We start from the raw sequence: 17,132 nt of genomic DNA, 5'->3' as shown, positions 1-17,132 counted from the left end.
CCTCCCCCCGCCCTCCTCCTCCAAGCCTGCCTCCCTCCCGCCCGCCGCTGCCTCCCCCCGCGTCCCAAACTGCGCACAATAGCGGCCGGCTCCTCTATCTATTTTGTGTCCAGCCGGAGCCGCGCGCGATGATTCATTGCCCCAATTAGGGGCTCTCTCCAGCGCGCCCGGCTCAAGCCGTCTGAAGGGTCTCCTGGGGGACCCGCCGAAACCCATCAGCGGCTGGAGCTGGTCTTTAAGTAAAGGTCAAGCAGGACGCGGGAGGAGCCAGGTAAGGACGCGGCGGTCGCCCCTGGAGCGGAGGAAGCCCCCACCCCAGGGCTGCAGTAAGGGCAGCCCCAGCCTAGATGCAGGCACCCTGCCGGGTTCGTTCGGGGTGGTCCGATCCCCTCAAAAGGGGGGACCAAGCGAGAAAGCCATTTACAGTCCCGAACAGGCCTGAGTTGGGGACACCATTCACGGCCCCGCGTTCTAATTTGGGAGAGAGGAAAGAGGCGCCGTCCCCGTCTCCTGGAACCCGTTAGTGAATGCATCATCCTGCGGATAGTCTGGGGCCTGCTCTGCCCCTTCCCACCACCGACAGGGGTCACTGGGTCACCAGCAGAGGTAGAAAGGGTCCTGTGTGTCCCAAGGCCAGTGACTCAACGTCTCTGGGTCCTGATTTCATTCTCTTCAGCAGGAGCTGCAGCAGGGGATTGATTGTTTCCGTGTCTTTATTGTACATGTGTAGAGATACATTGTATTTATTTAACAAGCAGAAGGACCTGCGGTGCAACGCGCTTAGGGTTAACTGTGGGGATCTGCCCCATTTCACAGACAGGAAAGAAGTCGCATTGAGTGTTACGTTTTCATCCAAAGGGGCCAAACAGGATTCAGACCCAGGACGTCGGGCTCCAGGCCCTACTCTTGACCACCAGGGCGAGTAGCCGTGCGAGGCAAACGTCTGGTCCACGTCGCAGGTCTGCTGATGGGGACGGTCCATGGCAGGACAAGGCCAGGATCCCTGGGTCCTCCCGGATGATATGGCTCAGGCCCTGGTCCAATCCAGGCATCTCCAGACCTCTCATTTCCCATCTGTGAAATGGCACCGCTTCCAGCTTCAAAATTCTAGAAGTCTCTGACTTCTGGGCCGTTTACAGCTTCCTCATTTGCAAGCAGCAGCCCAGAGTCAGTCTGGGGACAAAGGTACCCGTGGTCCCCTCCACCCTCTGGGACACTGAAATGTAAATAAAACTGGGCTTCCTCTTGGCAAGGAAGAGGGCCATGCATTGTAAATAAATGCAAGAAGAAGGCCTCCAGATTCCCTGGGGGATATTCCAGGGCTCGAGGTCCAAGGGTTAACAGGAAATCATCATTGGTTGGGACTTTGGGCCTTCACCCTGGCCCAGAGGAATGCTGTGTCAGCAAAACTGTCCCGAAGGAATGTTGGGGGCGGGGCAGGGGGCTTTTTGGCTCCTGGCATTTTTAATACCTGGAGAGCAGAGGAGGGCTGATTCGGAGAAGTTTAAAGGGCAGTGTCTGTTGAATTGCATCCTTGCACAGTTTAAGGGGGACTATTAGGTCCCACACAGACTGAGAGGTTGCTAGTAAGGCACTGCCTGACTGGGGACATGCAGGCCAGCGGGTGAGTTTAATGTGGGTTCCTTAGGACTGGGACACATGCTGTCCCTTCTGCTTCAAATGCGTTTTGGGCTCATCTGTATGGCCATGGCCACAGTGTCATCCTCAGAGGCCTCCCTTTCCTCTCTAGAGCAGGTGCTGTGCCGTGCTTCTCCATCCCAGCTCCCCAGCGCAGGAGTTTGCCATTGATTTTATTGATTTTTCCGTCCACTGCTCCTGTCTGCGCCCAACACCCCCCCGGAACCCTGGTGCTCCCTCCCAAGGGCAGGAGCCAGGTCTGTCTTGCTCACTGGAGATGCGGGGCCTGGCTCGGTGCCTTGGTCCCACATACCTGGGTCTCAGTCCTGTTCCATCCCTTGCCAGTTGTGTGAGCCTTGGGTGGACTTCTTAGCACACGGCCCCTCAGTTCTCTGCTCTGTACAATGGGGGTTGTTAAATAAATAGAGATTTGGGCGCAGGCATGGGCTCTGGCATGCTGTAGGTGACTGTGTACGTGTGTTGCCCCTTCCTCTTTCCAGTGGTTGAAGAGGTTCTCCTGCCGCCTGTCCGCACTGCAGGGCGCGCTGCAGGGTGGCAGGGAGGGCCACTGTGTTGAGGTCACACACAGAGTCTGAGGGAGAAGGATCACGGGGCCAACCAGACCAAAAGAGAGAGGTAGGGTTTTCTTGGCGGAGCTGGAATCCTCCAGGAGGTATTCCGAGTATGCACCATACATATGCGGGTGTGAGTGTGTACGTATGTGAATGTGCATGAGTCTGTATTTGTTAGATTGTATATGTGTGTGTACATGTGCGTAGTTATATAGGTATGTACAACCTGTGTGTGAGCATGTGTGTGAGTGTGCATGCGTGTGTGCGTTTGTGCATGCGTGAGTTCACCTGTGTGCTTCTGTGTATGTGCCTGTGTGTGCATGTCAAGTGGGCCGGGAGTGGGAGTGGGAGGTGTCCAGCTGGATGTTTTTCTTCTCTTCAATGACCCAGTGACTTAGGAAAGTCCCCTGGAACACGTCTTGGGAACCAGGAAGCAGGGTGAACACAGATCAGAGGAGAAGGCCAGTGATGATGGCTGCTCCTCTGCGGGGATGACATGGGGTCAGGGCCACTGCCACAGCTTGACACAGCAGACTGACATCGCACAGCCATTTACTAGCTGTGTGGCTTTTGGCTTGCTTGTTTACCTCTCTGAGCCTCAGTTTCCCCTTCTGTAAAGCAGAGCCAACTTGACAGTGTGCAGGGAGGGTGAACTGAGCCAGTGCTGGTAAAGTACATTGCATTGGGATGCAGAATAACAGTGGTATAAACACACACAGCATGTGTAGGCATTAAACACACAGCACACCCATTCAGTGTGAAGCACACACCAGGACCTATACTTTGCAGGTGCCAACTCGTCAAATCTTTCCCAGAAGCCCATGAGGAAGGTTGTGCTGTACCCACAAGTTTAGGGGTGAGGAGACTGGGGCATAGGGAAGGGAAGTCATAGGTCCAGGGTCACACAGCATGGTGGAATTGGGACTGGCACCCCGGTCACATGCCTCTGAAACCCTCTGCTTTGCTGGCTAGTGAGTGAGATTCACTTTCTCTTCAATCCTGCGATGCCAGGACAGGAACAGCCTAGAATCTGGTCCCCCCTCTCCTCACGTGTCCCCAGTTTCACACCAAAGGAAACAGGCCCTCACACGTGCCTGTCTGGATACAAAACAGGCCAAGTTTGTGCCAGGAGATGAAAAGAAATGCCAGGGTGGATTGGCATGAAATTCACGCACCAAAGTAGACTTGAAGTCCCTGTTTCTAATGGAAATGGGCAAAAGGTTCAAACAGTACTAAGCCATCCAAACATCCCTGCCAAGAGCTGCTGAGGCCACAGCCTGAGCATCCCCAGCAGAGCCATCTCCTGACTTCCCTCTAAGCCCTACACCCCACCTTGCAGCTGGAGACAGGGTGCCATGCTCCCTCCAGACCACACACTGGCTCTTCATCTTTCAATTGTAGGACTTGAAAAGCTTTGAGAGATGTTCATAGACAGACCCTGCGTTGGGAGCAGGTTAAACATGCCCACCTGGATTCTGCAGGAGACAAGGAGGCCGTCAGCGTAGAACACCTGGGCACATCTCAGATTTGCAGCTACCTGTAGGTTCATCTTAGCCCAGAAACCGCAGGAATCTGCCCTCATCCCGCCCAGGAGAGCTCATTTCCAGCCTCCAAATGCTTAACCACACATTGTTTTGTATATCTGTCTCTGTGCCTGCCTCTCCCACTGGAGCAGAGCCTGAGCTGGCTTGCCTTGCCCTGCCCCACAGTTTCACAAGGATGTGGACATGGTTGGGGACCAATCGGTGCTTGAACCAGGGACGCCGCTAGACTCTATCCAAAACCTCACTCATTATGCCTTCCAAGTTCCAGAATCATCCAGCTGCCTGGCCAGTTTCGACTGCGCCATCTTTTATTCCTCTTGAGTGCCAGCAATCAAGATTAAACTCTGTCATGTGCCCCTGGCTTTTCCCAACCCTGCAACCCGACTTCCCTTCTCACTGGGCCTTTTGCCCTTTTCCTCCTTCCTCTAAACTGTGCCTGCGCCTTTGGCATCCTGCCCAGGGCCCATTTACCTTCTTAGGCTGGTCCATCCTCCTCTTTTCAGAGGCGACGTGTGCTGTGTTTGGCCTCTGGCTCACTGGGGACCAGAAAAACAAAATTTATCATCTGACTGCCCTATTTTTTCTTTTTTCTTTCTTTCTTTTTTTTTTTTTTTTTTTTTTTTAATTCTTTTTGCCTAAGAATGAAGCAGGCCCTTCTCTGCTGTCCTTAGAAACAGCTTCAGACATGGCAGGCCACTGGCAAAAATACATCGTCCTTCTCAGAGGGAAAGAATGTAACTGTTAACAACAAAAAATCCCTGGGATTTGTGGAGGCCTTGGGCTTATGAACCAGTTCACCTCCGTGCACTCGTGTGACACAGCAGTACATGGAGGCATCACATCCATTTTAAAGATAGAGAAACTGAGACTCCAAGAAGCAGGGATTTCCCCAAGGGCACCATTCTTGGAATCAGGATAAGTTGCCAGCTTTGGAGCTGATGAAATTTTGTTGCATTTTGTATGCATTTATTGTGCTAATTTGTTAAATATAAACATTAAACATATACAGCATGTTTTGTAACCCTGTCTTAGCAGCTTGTTGCCTTTTTATTTTTTATTTTATTTATTTTTATTTATTTATTTATTTATTTATTTTTGAGACGGAGTCTCACTGTCACCCAGGCTGGAGTGCAGTGGCACAATCTGGGCTCACCACAATCTCCACCTCCCAGATTCAAGCAATTATCCTGCCTCAGCTTCCCAAGTAGCTGGGACTACAGGGATACGCTACCACACCCAGCTAATTTTTGTATTTTTAGTAGAGACGGGGTTTCACCATGTTGGCCAGGCTGGTCTCGAACTCCTGACCTCAAGTGATCCACCCGCCTTGGCCTCCCAAAGTGCTGGGATTATAGACATGAGCCACCACGCCCAGCCTCGTTGCCTTTTTAAATACAGGCGCTTCTGAGCATGGAAGTGGGTGGACCATTTTCTATCTCAGGGGCCTGAGACAACCTAGGCAGAAACATTTCGTAAACTGCAGAGTGCCTTTTTAAACAATCACGGTTTGCATTATACAATTCAGTGTCAGAGCACGGGCTACAGATTCACAGAGCAGAATCGGGTGCTCTAAAACCTCGCCTTGCTCCCCTAAGCCTGAAAAAGAATCCAGCAGAGAACAGCCCAGTCTCCCGCTCTGGGAGACATCGTCCCCCAGCCCAGCCCTCACCGTCTTGAAATCCAAGGATATTGCCGTGAACTTCAGGGCCTCATAAAACCCTTTTGATAAATGATCGCTGGAGCTGACCTGCCCCTGGGGATGATGGGACAAACACTCACATAAATCTGGAGTGGACTCAAAGACTCCCTTGCTGCCGGCTTCTCAACAGGCCCCTGATTTGCAGCACAAAATTCACAGCAGCCATTTATGTGTTTGTCCCCATGCTTCCCAGCCATGGAGGTTTCTTGGTAGGGCACAGGTGGGAGGGGCGGGGGCACAAGCCAAGGGAGACAGAAGCCAGGGCAACCCAGAAGTGCCATGAGGGCACCCGGCATGCAGTCAGCGCTCAATACTAACCAGCGTGCAACCGAGAAGTGCCATGAAGGCACCCGGCATGCAGTCGGCGCTCAATACTAACCAGCGTGCAACCGAGAAGTGCCATGAAGGCACCCGGCATGCAGTCGGTGCTCTGTACTAACCAGCATGCATCCTGCAATGACAGTAGCTGATGTTTAACTAGAAGCCGGGTACCGTGTTCAGAGCTGATAGTCATGTTTATCCCATTTGGTTCTCACAACAGCCTAAAAAGTAGGCACGATTACACACTTTCACAGACAAGGACACTGAGGCTTGGAACAGTGAATCCATGTCTCCAGTGTCAAAGCTGGGAAGTGTTAAAGCTGGACTGAGACCCGGTCTGGCCAGAGCGCCTCGCTCTCATCCGCCCTGCTGTGTACTCAGCTCCTGGCCTGTTGGGCCGCCTTCCCAGATCCTTCCTGCTAGAGGTGTCCTTGTCCCTCAAGGGGTCCTGCCAGGGAGGCTAATGGTCAGGCCTCGCTGCAGGCCTTCGAGTCCTGCCTGTGGCTTCATCAGCGGCTGCCAACTTCAGGACAGGTTCCCCAGCTCTCTGGCACCAGAATACTCAGTGGGCCGCGGCAGGTCCCCCGAGCTGCCTAATGGGAGGGCGGTGAAGTCAACAGCAGCAGATTATTTCCAGCTGCTGCTCTGAGTCACCGAAGCATGTTCCAAACCCAGCCGCCAGCTTGCCTTCCCTGGCCTCTGATTTATGCGGCGGGTGGGTCGTTGCTGGACTTATGGATGGGGACATGAGGTGGGACTGAGGCATGTGTCTGACACTACACTAGGGTGTTTTTTTTTTTTTTTTTTTTTTTTTTTTGAGACAGAGTCTCGCTCTGTCGCCCAGGCTGGAGTGCAGTGGCGCAATCTCGGCTCACTGCAAGCTCCGCCTCCCGGGTTCACGCCATTCTCCTGCCTCAGCCTCCTGAGTAGCTGGGACTACAGGCGCCCGCCACCGCGCCCGGCTAATTTTTTGTATTTTTAGTAGAAACGGGGTTTCACCGTGGTCTCGATCTCCTGACCTTGTGATCCGCCCGCCTCGGCCTCCCAAAGTGCTGGGATTACAGGCGTGAGCCACCGCGCCCGGCTAGGGTGTTATTTTTAAAAAACCTTTTAGTGGGCCTGGAGCAGTGGCTCATTCCTGTAATCCCAGCACTTTGGGAGGCCGAGACGGGCAGATCACGAGGTCAGGAGATCGAGACCATCCTGGCTAACACAGTGAAACCCCGTCTCTACTAAAAACTTCAAAAAATTAGCCGGGCGTGGTGGCGGGCGCCTGTAGTCCCAGCTACTTGGGAGGCTGAGGCAGGAGAATGACGTGAACCCAGGATGTGAAGCTTTCAGTGAGCTGAGATCGCGCCACTGCACTCTAGCCTGGGAGACAGAGCGAGACTCCGTCTCAAAAAAAAGAAGAAAACCTTTTAGTGAAGTGTTGCCTCTGTACAGAAAAGTGTGCATCTTCATACGTGTACAGCAAGCTGAATTTTCACAAACTGAACATATCTGTGTAACTATCACCCAGAAAGAAGACATGTCTAGGCTCCCAGAAGGCCCCCATGTACCTGCTTCCAGACCTTCCCCTATCAGCAACGGTAATGACTTGAGCCGGGACTACAGGCATCTTGACTTCTAACACCAAGAATGTTGTATTTTTAGCAGCTTTATTGAGATATAATTCAAATACCACACAATCCACCCATTTAAAGTGTACAATTCAATGGCTTTTAGTGTATTTACAGAGTTTTCAACCATCAGCACAATTCATTTTAGAATATTTTCATCACCCCCAAAAGAAACCTCATACCCTTTAGTTCTCACCCTCAACACCTCCAGCCCCCGCCCCGCCACCCAGTCCCTGGCAATCATTAATCTACTTTCTGTCTCTGTGGATTTGCGTGTTCTGGACAGTTCGTATAAATGGGATCGTACAACACGTAGTCTTTTTTTTTTTTTTTTTTTTTTTTGAGATGGAGTCTCGCTCTGTTGCCCAGGCTGCAGTGCAATGGCGCAATCTTGGCTCACTGCAAGCTCCGCCTCCTGGGTTCATGCCATTCTCCTGCCTCAGCCTCCCGAGTAGCTGGGACTACAGGCGCCCACCACCATGCCTGGCTAATTTTTTGTATTTTTAGTAGAGACGGGGTTTCACCGTGTTAGCCAGGATGGTCTCCATCTCCTGACCTCGTGATCCACCCACCTCGGCCTCCCAAAGTGCTGGGATTACAGGCGTGAGCCACCATGCCCAGCCACAACACGTGGTCTTTCGTGACTGGCTTCTTTCAGCGAGCATAATGTTTTCAGACCTTCACGTTGTAGCCCATGTCCGCACAGGCTGCTTTTGTACCTTCGCTAAGTGGAAGTGTTTCGTATGTACCCTTCGGCTCTGGCTTTTTGCTCTGTGTTAGACCTGTGAAATTCTTCCCTGTTTTTGCCTGAAGCAGTACTTTGTTCTTTTTGATTGCTGTATAGTAGTCTGTGGATGAATATTCCATCATTTGTTCATCCATTCCGCCATTGGTGAGTTTTGGGGAGTTTGCATTTGGGACTTACATGATTAGTGTTTTTCTGAACACTCTATTTCATGTCTTTGGTTGAAAACACAAAATGCAGGCTGGGTGTGGTGGCCGCATCTATAATCTCAGCACTTTGGGAGGTTGAGGCGGGAGGATGGCTTGAGCCCAGGAGTTCGAGACCAGCCTGGACGATATAGTAAGACCCCATTTCTGCAGACAAACTTAAAAATTAACTGGTCAGGCCAGGCGTGGTGGCTCACACCTGTAATCCCAGCACTTTGGGAGGCCAAGGTGGATGGATCATGAGGTCAGGAGTTCAAGACCAGCCTGGCCAAGATGGTGAAACCCCGTCTCTGCTAAAAATACAAAAATTAACCCAGTGTGGTGGCGGGCACCTGTAATCCCAGCTACTTGGGAGGCTGAGGCAGAGAACTGCTTGAACCCAGGAGGCAGAGGTTGCAGTGAGCCGATATCACAGCCACTGCATTCCAGCCTGGGCAACAGAGCAAGAGTCCATCTCAAAAAAAAAAAAAAAGAAAAGAAAGAGCTGGTCCTGGTGGCGAATGCCTGTAATCCCAGGTACCGGGTAGACTGAGGCAGGAAGGCTGCTTGATCCCAGGAATTCGAGACTGCAGTGAGTTATGATGATGCCACTGCGTTCCAGCCTGGGTGACAGAGTGAGAACCTGCCTCCAAAGAAACCCCTAAAAGCAAAAATACATAATGCATTTCTGTTGAGTTAATACCTAGGAGTCAAATTGCTAACCATGGGGTCAGTGTATGTTTGACTTTAATGCATACTAAGATGTTTTAAATCACATTCATAGGCCCATGGAATTCCCAAGTCTCCCTGGTTCCCAGACTCAGCCCTTCCTGACTCCTCCCCTCAGCTGCCCACCCCCCAGCCTGACCCCCTGGGCAGCTTCTTACAGGGCACCTCCTGCCTTCCAGAGCAGCTGCAGTAAAGTCCGTACAAGTTGCAGAGGAAACGGTCTTGATGGCCAAGATTCGGGTTGGGTTTTGTGAGCACACATGGTTTTTCTGCCCTGGCTCTGAAACTGTGTTCCTTTCACAGGCCAGAAATACTTAGGCATGGCTCACTCTAAAAGGGGAAATACATTTTTAAATTCCATTCTGCCTGGGTCTTAGAATGATTTAGAACATTCCAGCTGTCTGAAGGACAGTGCTCACCAGGAACAGTGGCTTACAGTCCCCAAGATTGATCGCTTGTGATTTTGGGTCCTGACTCCACCAGTTCTGGGTTCGATGTGCATTTCTCCCGGGGGACTTCTGGGTTCAAAAACTGTGTAGAGTCCAAGCGAACGAGCCGCAGGCCGACACAGTGGCAAGCGCATGCGTCTTCGAGTGAGACTTCATCAATACAGCAATCCCGAGCCCTTAGCTAGCTGAGCTAAATCTGCACACGTCATCCCATTTCAGCCTTTCAGTGCCCGATGAGGTGGGTGCACAAGTATTATCTGCACTTTACAGATGAGGAAACAGAAGCACAGAGAGGCTAAGCTATTTGGCCAAGATCACATAGCCTCTAACAGACAGAGCTGGGATGTCAACCCCAGGCTGTCTGGCTCCAGACACCACACTGAGTACTGCACTACTTTGCTCCAGATTTCAAAATCTAGATGGAAATTCAACCCTGGCATTCATTATCAGTGTGGCCCCTGGTCAGTGGCCGAACCTGCGAGCCACATTTCCTTACTCCACGTGGGTGTGGCGCAATAACCATGCCCACGATGCCTCCTTGTCAGGAGATCAAATGCCAAAGGGCCTTGAATACAGTAGGCGCTGCGCAAAGATTCATCTCCCCACCAGCAGCACCCCCCACCCAGCTCCCTGAAATGGCTCCTGCCTTCCGGAAGCGCCTGCCTTCTGAAGCCTGCATTTTTAGAGAGGATTGAGATGTTGGATGCGCTCCAGCCCATCCCCTGAATTTGAGAGTCCAAGGCCCAGGGCAGCCCCGACTTGACCAAAGTCACACCAAGTCCAGCTAGAACTCACGTTCCTGACTCCCAGCCTAAAGCTCCTTTTACCCCTTTGGAAAAGGGTGATTTGTGGTTATGAGGCCAAGGGGCCCTGAGTCAGTCATTCAAGAACTTCTTCCTCACTCCATTTCTTCCTTGGAAGCCCGAGGTTTAGCTCAAGGGAAGTCGAGCTCTGGGCTTAAGAGAAAACCAGAGAAAGTCTGAATGTGGGGCTCCCAGGCTCGGCGCCCAGTGGGATGGGGTGGGGGCAGGCGAGGAGGCTGGGAGTCGGGCCCAGGTGTCCCGTTGCGTCTGTGACTGGGCACCCTGATGTGCCTTCCAGAAAGACTATCTCTCCATGGGGCCCCCCTCGACCCTGCGTGGCCATTAATATTTATCAGAGCTGAAAGCTGAGCTGCTGGAGCAGTGGAAAACAGCCATGGACAGGTGCCGCGGTGGCTGGCACTCCAGCCCAGGGTGTGGGCCGCTGGGGGGAGCTTAGCAGAGGGTAAGGAGTGGGCAGGGTGGTGTGGGCTAAGCCAGGGCCTCATCGGGGGGTGGAGCCAGGACTGCCATCTAAAAGGGGGAAGCAGATGATCAAGAAAGTGGGGGTCTCCTTAGGCGAAGGGTTCTCCTCCTGCCATGGGGGTCTGAGGCCAGAGGGTGGGGACAGTCAGAGGTCCCTGGCCTGGGCTGGAAGCTGGGGAGCTGGGGGAGGGGCTTGGCGGGGCAGCCCCAACCTCCAACCTGCTTCCCCTCTGGGGGCCCCCATCCGTCTGTTCTCCACCCAGCAGCCAGCACGGTCTTTTCAAAAGCACAAGTCTGGTTGTGGTCTCCCTCTTGCTTAAAATCCTTCTCAGGGTTCAGAGCTCTCAGATTAAAGGTCAGAAACCCTGTTTGCTGGCCCTGCCCAGGCCTCCAGGAGACCCTGAGGCTTCTTGGGACCCTGCAGCCTCCTGGTGCCTTGGCCTTCCCAAGAGGCACCGGGCACATTGCACCACCGGGTCCTTGTAGGTGCTGCTTCCGTTGCCTGGAACTTGCACCCCTTCCGTCTGTGCCTGATGAATTCCTGCCTGTCCCAGGAATATCCCATTCCTCACCCTTCTGCTCTGCAGGCTGACCCTGCAAACTACATTTCCCAGGCTTCCTTGCCTCTGACTTCCTATTAGGGACAGTCCTTGAGAGGCATTTGCAGGAGACTGGGAGACCGGAGGGCCAGGGGAGGGAGAAGCCCTCCTCTCACTCCCTCTCTCTTTCTCTCTCTCTCTCTCTGCTTGGGGAATGTCTCTGCAAGTGGCCAGATCTCTGTGATTCCGGCAGCAGCTCTAGTAACTCCATCCTCCTCCCCTGTCCTGCCCAGGGATGACAGCAGCTTCCTGCTATTCTTCGTCATGAGTCAGCCTCACTTCCCTGCTTGCTCTTGCAGCTTCTTCACCACTTTTGCAGCCCATTCTCTTTGTTGGATTCCTCTCTTGACTCACCTGGCTCAAGTGCCCTTTTCCTTGACCAGCGTTGGCCTCTGTGTGACCATCCAGATCTCGCAGGAGCACTCACTCCCTGGCCCCGGGGCCTGGCTCGGAAACCTCTGTGACATTCTGGGTGATATCTTTTCTTTCTGGGCACTGTGTGGGCACGGCTTGTAATTGCTGTTTGTAATTATGGCTTCATGAGCGTGGCTACTTGGCTAACATCTGTCTCCCCTCGGATTTGCAAGTTTCATGAGGGCGAGGCCCAGGCATCTGTTTTTGCTCAACTGTGTATCTCCAGGACCAGAACCAAGTTGATGTCTGCCACTTAGGGGGCACTCAATAAACATGTGCTGAATAATGGGCAAATGAATGAATGAGGAGAGCTGGGAGGGACATGTTCCACCAAAGCCACTTGCTCCAGGGGAATCTTTTTCCCTTTCTCATGAGGTTACTAAATAAATTGCTTGGAGAGAGTCATCATTCACTCATTCGACTAGATTTATGGGCACCTCTCTTGGGCACCAGGATGGATGGGTGGATAGATGGGTGAATGGATGATGGTTGGGTGGGTGGATGGGTAGACAGATGGAAGCATGGATGGATGGAAGGAAAGAGAAATGAAGGATGGATGGATTGATGGATGGTTGGTGAGTAAGTGAATGAATATAGGTGGATGGATGGATAGATGGATGGACAGATGATGGCTGGGTGGGCAGATGGATAGGAAGATGGATGAATGGATGGAAGGCAAGAGAAATGAAGGATGAATGGATTGATAAATGGTTGGTGGAGGGATGGTTTGGTGGGTGGGTGGGTGGATAGATGGATGAGTTTGGAATAGAAGGTTTGGTGGGTAAATGGATAGATGGATAGATGGATGGATGGGTGAATGGATGGATGGATGGATGGAGAAAGGATGGATGGATGGATGGAAAGAGAACAGATGGATGGATTAAGATGGGCTGGTGGGTATATGGATGGGAGGAAGGAAGGATTTACTCCTGGAAAAAAAAAGGCAGAGAGAGAAGACAGGCAGACTGAATTAAGATAAAAGGCACGACTGCTCTTTGCGGAGCAGCAGAGGGTCAGAGAATGTCAGTGCTCACGTGGGAACGTCGTGCTGTGTTCCGCAAAATATGCAGAAAGGTCAGGCTCTGAGAAGGGAGTGGGCAGGAAAGGTAGTATCTGAACTGAGGTGCAATTCCCTTGCATTAACTAAGATGAATAACTTTGCTTTGGAGAGGCCACTCCCAGCCATGACTTTTTGGCCAACAGGACATGCCTGACAGCCCTGTGGCTGCCTCAAAGACACGGGGCTCCCAGGGTGACAGTTAAGGTTGACATGCCCCTGGCGGCGGGCGACAGAGGCAAAAAGTGAGATCCTGGAGCCCCTAAGTTCACGTCCAGCAAAAGTTGGAACAACATTTCCCTTCACCCCAGTCCTGGGACCCAGGACAGAGAATCTCAAATTAAACAGGACCCAGAATCTCTGTGAGCCTATTAACAAGCTGGTGCCTGTGGCTCCCCGGCAGTCTGGGTCAGAAGGCCAGACTGGGGCCTAGAAGTCTGCATTGATTTTTTTGTTTTGTTTTTTAGGTTTTTTGTTGTTTGTTTGTTTGTTTTTGAGACAAAGTCTTGTTCTGTCACCCAGGCTGGCATGCATTGGCGTGATCTCGGCTCACTGCAGCCTCTGGCTCCTTGGTTCAAGTGATTCTCCCACCTCAGCCTCCCGAGTAGCTGGGACTACAGGCGCCCACCACCACGCCGCGCTAATTTTTGTATTTTTCGTAGAGATGGGGTTTCACCATGTTGGCCAGGCTGATCTCAAACTCCCGACCTCAGGTGATCCACCCACCTCGGCCTCTCAAAGTGCTGGGATTACAGGCGTGAGCCACGGTGCCCAGTCTGCATTGGTTTTAATGAACATTTGGGGATTCTGAGGCAGAAGGTCCATGGACGACAGTTTGAAAAACAGTAACATAAGAGACATCTGAAACAGCATCCCCCGAGGAGGGGAAGGAGCAGGAAGGTCTAACAGCTTGAACTTGGGCTTGGCAGCCAGAGATCTAGGCCCAGTCCTGGCCTGTCTCTCATAAGTGGAACCTCCCTGAGCCTCAGTGTCTTTATCTGAGATAGAACAAATTCTCTCCATGTTTGAATTCAATACATGAGCGAAGCACCAGCAAAGATCATCCAGCAAATGTCAGCCCTGAACATATCTGTCCACGTGGTTAAAATCGAATGCACCTCCACCACACCAGAGGAGTTCCAGAACTCAGCATATTCTGTAGCGTTAGAACTATAAAATGGTGCCAATGCCAAATCTTACATGGCACCCCAGCGGGGCTGAGGCAGTTCCCTTAATCAACCACCGTTATATTTCTGTAGCAAAAGACATGAATATTCATGCAGAGAGCAGCAAGTGGAGGCTCCGAAGAGCCTCAGGTCCGTTTTGGTTTTTTTTTGTTTTTTTGCTTTTTTTTTGAGATGGAGTCTTGGTCTGTCGCCCAGGCTGGAGTGCAGTGGCTCTGCCTCCCGGGTTCACGCCAGTCTCCTGTCTCAGCCTCCCGAGTAACTGGGACTACAGGCGACCGCCACAACGCCGGGCTAATTTTTTTGTATTTTTAGTAGAGACAGGGTTTCACCATGTTAGCCAGGATGGTCTCCATCTCCTGACCTCGTGATCCACCCGCCTCAACCTCCCAAAGTGCCGGGATTACAGGCATGAGCCACCGCGCCCGGCCTCCCCAGGTCAGTTTTTTGTGACCCAATGAGTGACACAAAAACTTGTTTTTTTTTTTTTTTGAGCACTCGTGATTTTGGAACTGCAGGTACGGGACTGAGCCCTATATAAAGATGTGGGCATCCAAACCAGGCGCAGTGGCTCACACCTGTAATCCCAACACTCGGGGAGGCTGAGGCAGGTGAATCACCTGAGGTCAGGAGTTCGAGACCAGCCTGGCCAACACGGTGAAACCGCATCTCTACTAAACATACAAAAATTAGTTGAATGTGGTGGCGCATGCCTGTAATCCCAGCTACTCAGAGGCTGAGGCGGGAGAATCACTTGACCCTGGGAGGCAGAGGTTGCAGTGAGCAGAGATCACGCCATTGCACTCCAGCCTGGGCAACAAGAGCAAAATTCTGTCTCTAAATAAATAAATAAATAAATAAATAAGTGGGCATCCAGATGATGCTATGAAAAAAAAGGAAATTGTGCTCTGGCTACCTGGGTATTGTTCTGGGAGGAGATTAACCTTATACTGTTGAATAGAAGGAAGATTTTTTAAAATTATATACGTCTTCATAGAAAAAAAGACTGGAAGACTGATAGTAGGTGTGTTTACCTGGGAATACAGATGGTGGTTTTCTCTTTTTGCCTGTGGATATTTTCAAAAGCCTCCACCTTGTACCATGAATTTATATTACTCATCTGATTTATTTTTAACAACAGGAGTTTTAGACCAGGCACATTGGCTCACGCCTATAATCCCAGCACTTTGGGAGGCCAAGGCAGGAGGATGACTTAAGGCCAGGAGTTCGAGACCAGCCTGGTCAGCATAGTGAGACTCCATCTCTACAAAAGAAAAATTAGAAAATTAGCCAGGCAGGGTGTTGCACACCTGTGGTTCCAGTTACTCAGGAGGCTGAGGAGGGAGAATCACTTGAGCCAGGGAGGCTGAGGCCGTAGTGAGCCACAATCTCACCACTGCACTCCAGCCTGGGCAGCAGAGTGAGACCCTGTCTCAAAAAACAACAACAAAAATAGGAGTTTAAAAGTCTTTAAATGCCCAAAGATTTGGTGAGTGACACCTTCGAGGGACAGATTTGGTGGGACCTTCAAGGGACAGTGGTGGGATGGGGTGTCAGGGGACATGGGGGTCAGCACCTACCCATGGCCCTAATTGGGGTCTCCTCTGAGGGGTGACCAGGCCTCATTCCCTTGGGCTGCTGGGGCTCTCTGCTTTCCCTGCCCTGAGCCTTTGCAAACCAGGCTCTGAAGAGGATGTTTGTCTCCTCATCGCCTGCCCAGCCTCAGTTGGTCCCCTCTCTGTGAGAGCCCCTGCCATGGACACTGCAGGGGCTCAGTGTAGAGCACAGGGAGTAGGTGAGGCCAGCAGGCAGGCAGGAGGAGGGGGGCGGTGGAGGTGCCTCTGGTGGGGGTTGCCGACTCGCAGCCATCCCTTCCACAGGTGGCCTGCCATCTGCCCCGGCTCCCTGCCCAAGCCACGTGTCCAGCCCTCTTAAGTTTAACTTTGGCTGCGCACGCGGCCTGAGTTCATACAGCCAGAAAAAGAACTTGTCGAGAGCGGCCAGGCCCGAGGACAGAGTGTGGGTCACTTGTCCCCAGGGAGGGAGGCTAAAAATGACCAGGGACCTTGGAAAGTCCCCCGCTGGGGCCCCAGCCTGCCTTTTGCTTCTCCGGGTTCCTTGACTTTGGCTTGAAAAGCTTTCCAGAGCTGAGCACTCCCGGGCTTATCCCGACAAATGGAAATGCGGACCCAGAGAAGTGAAGAGGCTTGCCTGGGGTCACACAGCGCAACCGTTCATTGATTCATTCATTGATTCTGTGTATTGAATGAGCTCCCTGCCCTCTGCAGAAAGGAGGAGGAGCCTGTAAATCCAGCGAGAAGAGGAGCTGTCTACGCAGACACCTAAACTTAATCCACGAGCCTCCCAGCTCTGCTGCTGACAACCTGAGAGAATGTCCATGGCGCTCTGAGCCTCTGCTTCCTCATCTGTAAAATAGCAATAATAATAATAGCACTGACCTCTTGGAGCTAGCATGCTTGGCCATGTCACAGATGTCTGATGAGAAAGTCCTTTTATTTAACCTCAGCGTCACGGGCTTTTAATTTTTTTCGCACAACCTTGAGTGGTCGCCATCAATGTCAATAGCTTTTTGTTGTTGTTGTTGTTTAGACAGGGTCTTTGCTCTGTCACCCAGGCTGGAGTGCAATGGTGCGATCATAGCTCATTGCAGCCTTGACTTCCCTGGCTCAGGTGATTCTCCCACCTCAGCCTCCCCTAGTAGCTGGGACTGCAGACATGCGCCACCACAGCCGGCTGATTTTTGTATTTTTTTGTAGAGACAGGGTTTCACCAAGTTGCCCAGGCTGGTCTTGAACTCCTGGGCTCAAGTGATCCTCCCACTTCAGCCTCCCAGAGTGCTGGGATTACAGGCGTGAGCCCCGTGTCTACCCACCAACCTTTTGCAGTGAGGAAATAGACGTGGCGAGTTATTTGTCAGCGCGTGCAGGACAAGCCCAGACTCGGACCTGGTCAGTCTGATCCCCGGCCGGCCATCCCCACCCCCTCCCCCTCTGCTCCCTGAATCTGCCTCTGCCCTGCAGGGAACGTGTTGGAGCCTGTCCCCTGGGGTGGGGCCCAGCTGTCATCCTCC

At 52.1% G+C, this 17,132-nt stretch overlaps 1 long non-coding RNA gene across 4 annotated transcripts; it reads left to right on the top strand.

Annotated features, from left to right (window-relative positions):
- The first annotated feature begins 105 nt into the window (after positions 1-105).
- Positions 106-16,530, top strand: LOC102138487 (uncharacterized). 4 transcript variants are annotated; one of them, XR_010584052.2, is made up of 4 exons: positions 106-271; positions 859-1,185; positions 2,139-2,274; positions 16,330-16,530. It is a non-coding gene; the product is annotated as an uncharacterized lncRNA (long non-coding RNA). The 4 variants fall into 4 exon arrangements; XR_010584053.1 differs by lacking the exon at positions 16,330-16,530 and adding an exon at positions 11,686-16,321; XR_010584051.2 differs by lacking the exon at positions 16,330-16,530 and adding an exon at positions 3,612-4,772.
- Positions 16,531-17,132: the final 602 nt, after the last annotated feature.

The sequence above is a fragment of the Macaca fascicularis genome, chromosome 20, assembly GCF_037993035.2.
Source record: "Macaca fascicularis isolate 582-1 chromosome 20, T2T-MFA8v1.1".
Lineage (NCBI taxonomy): Eukaryota > Metazoa > Chordata > Mammalia > Primates > Cercopithecidae > Macaca > Macaca fascicularis.
This window is presented reverse-complemented; position numbering and strand designations above follow the sequence as displayed.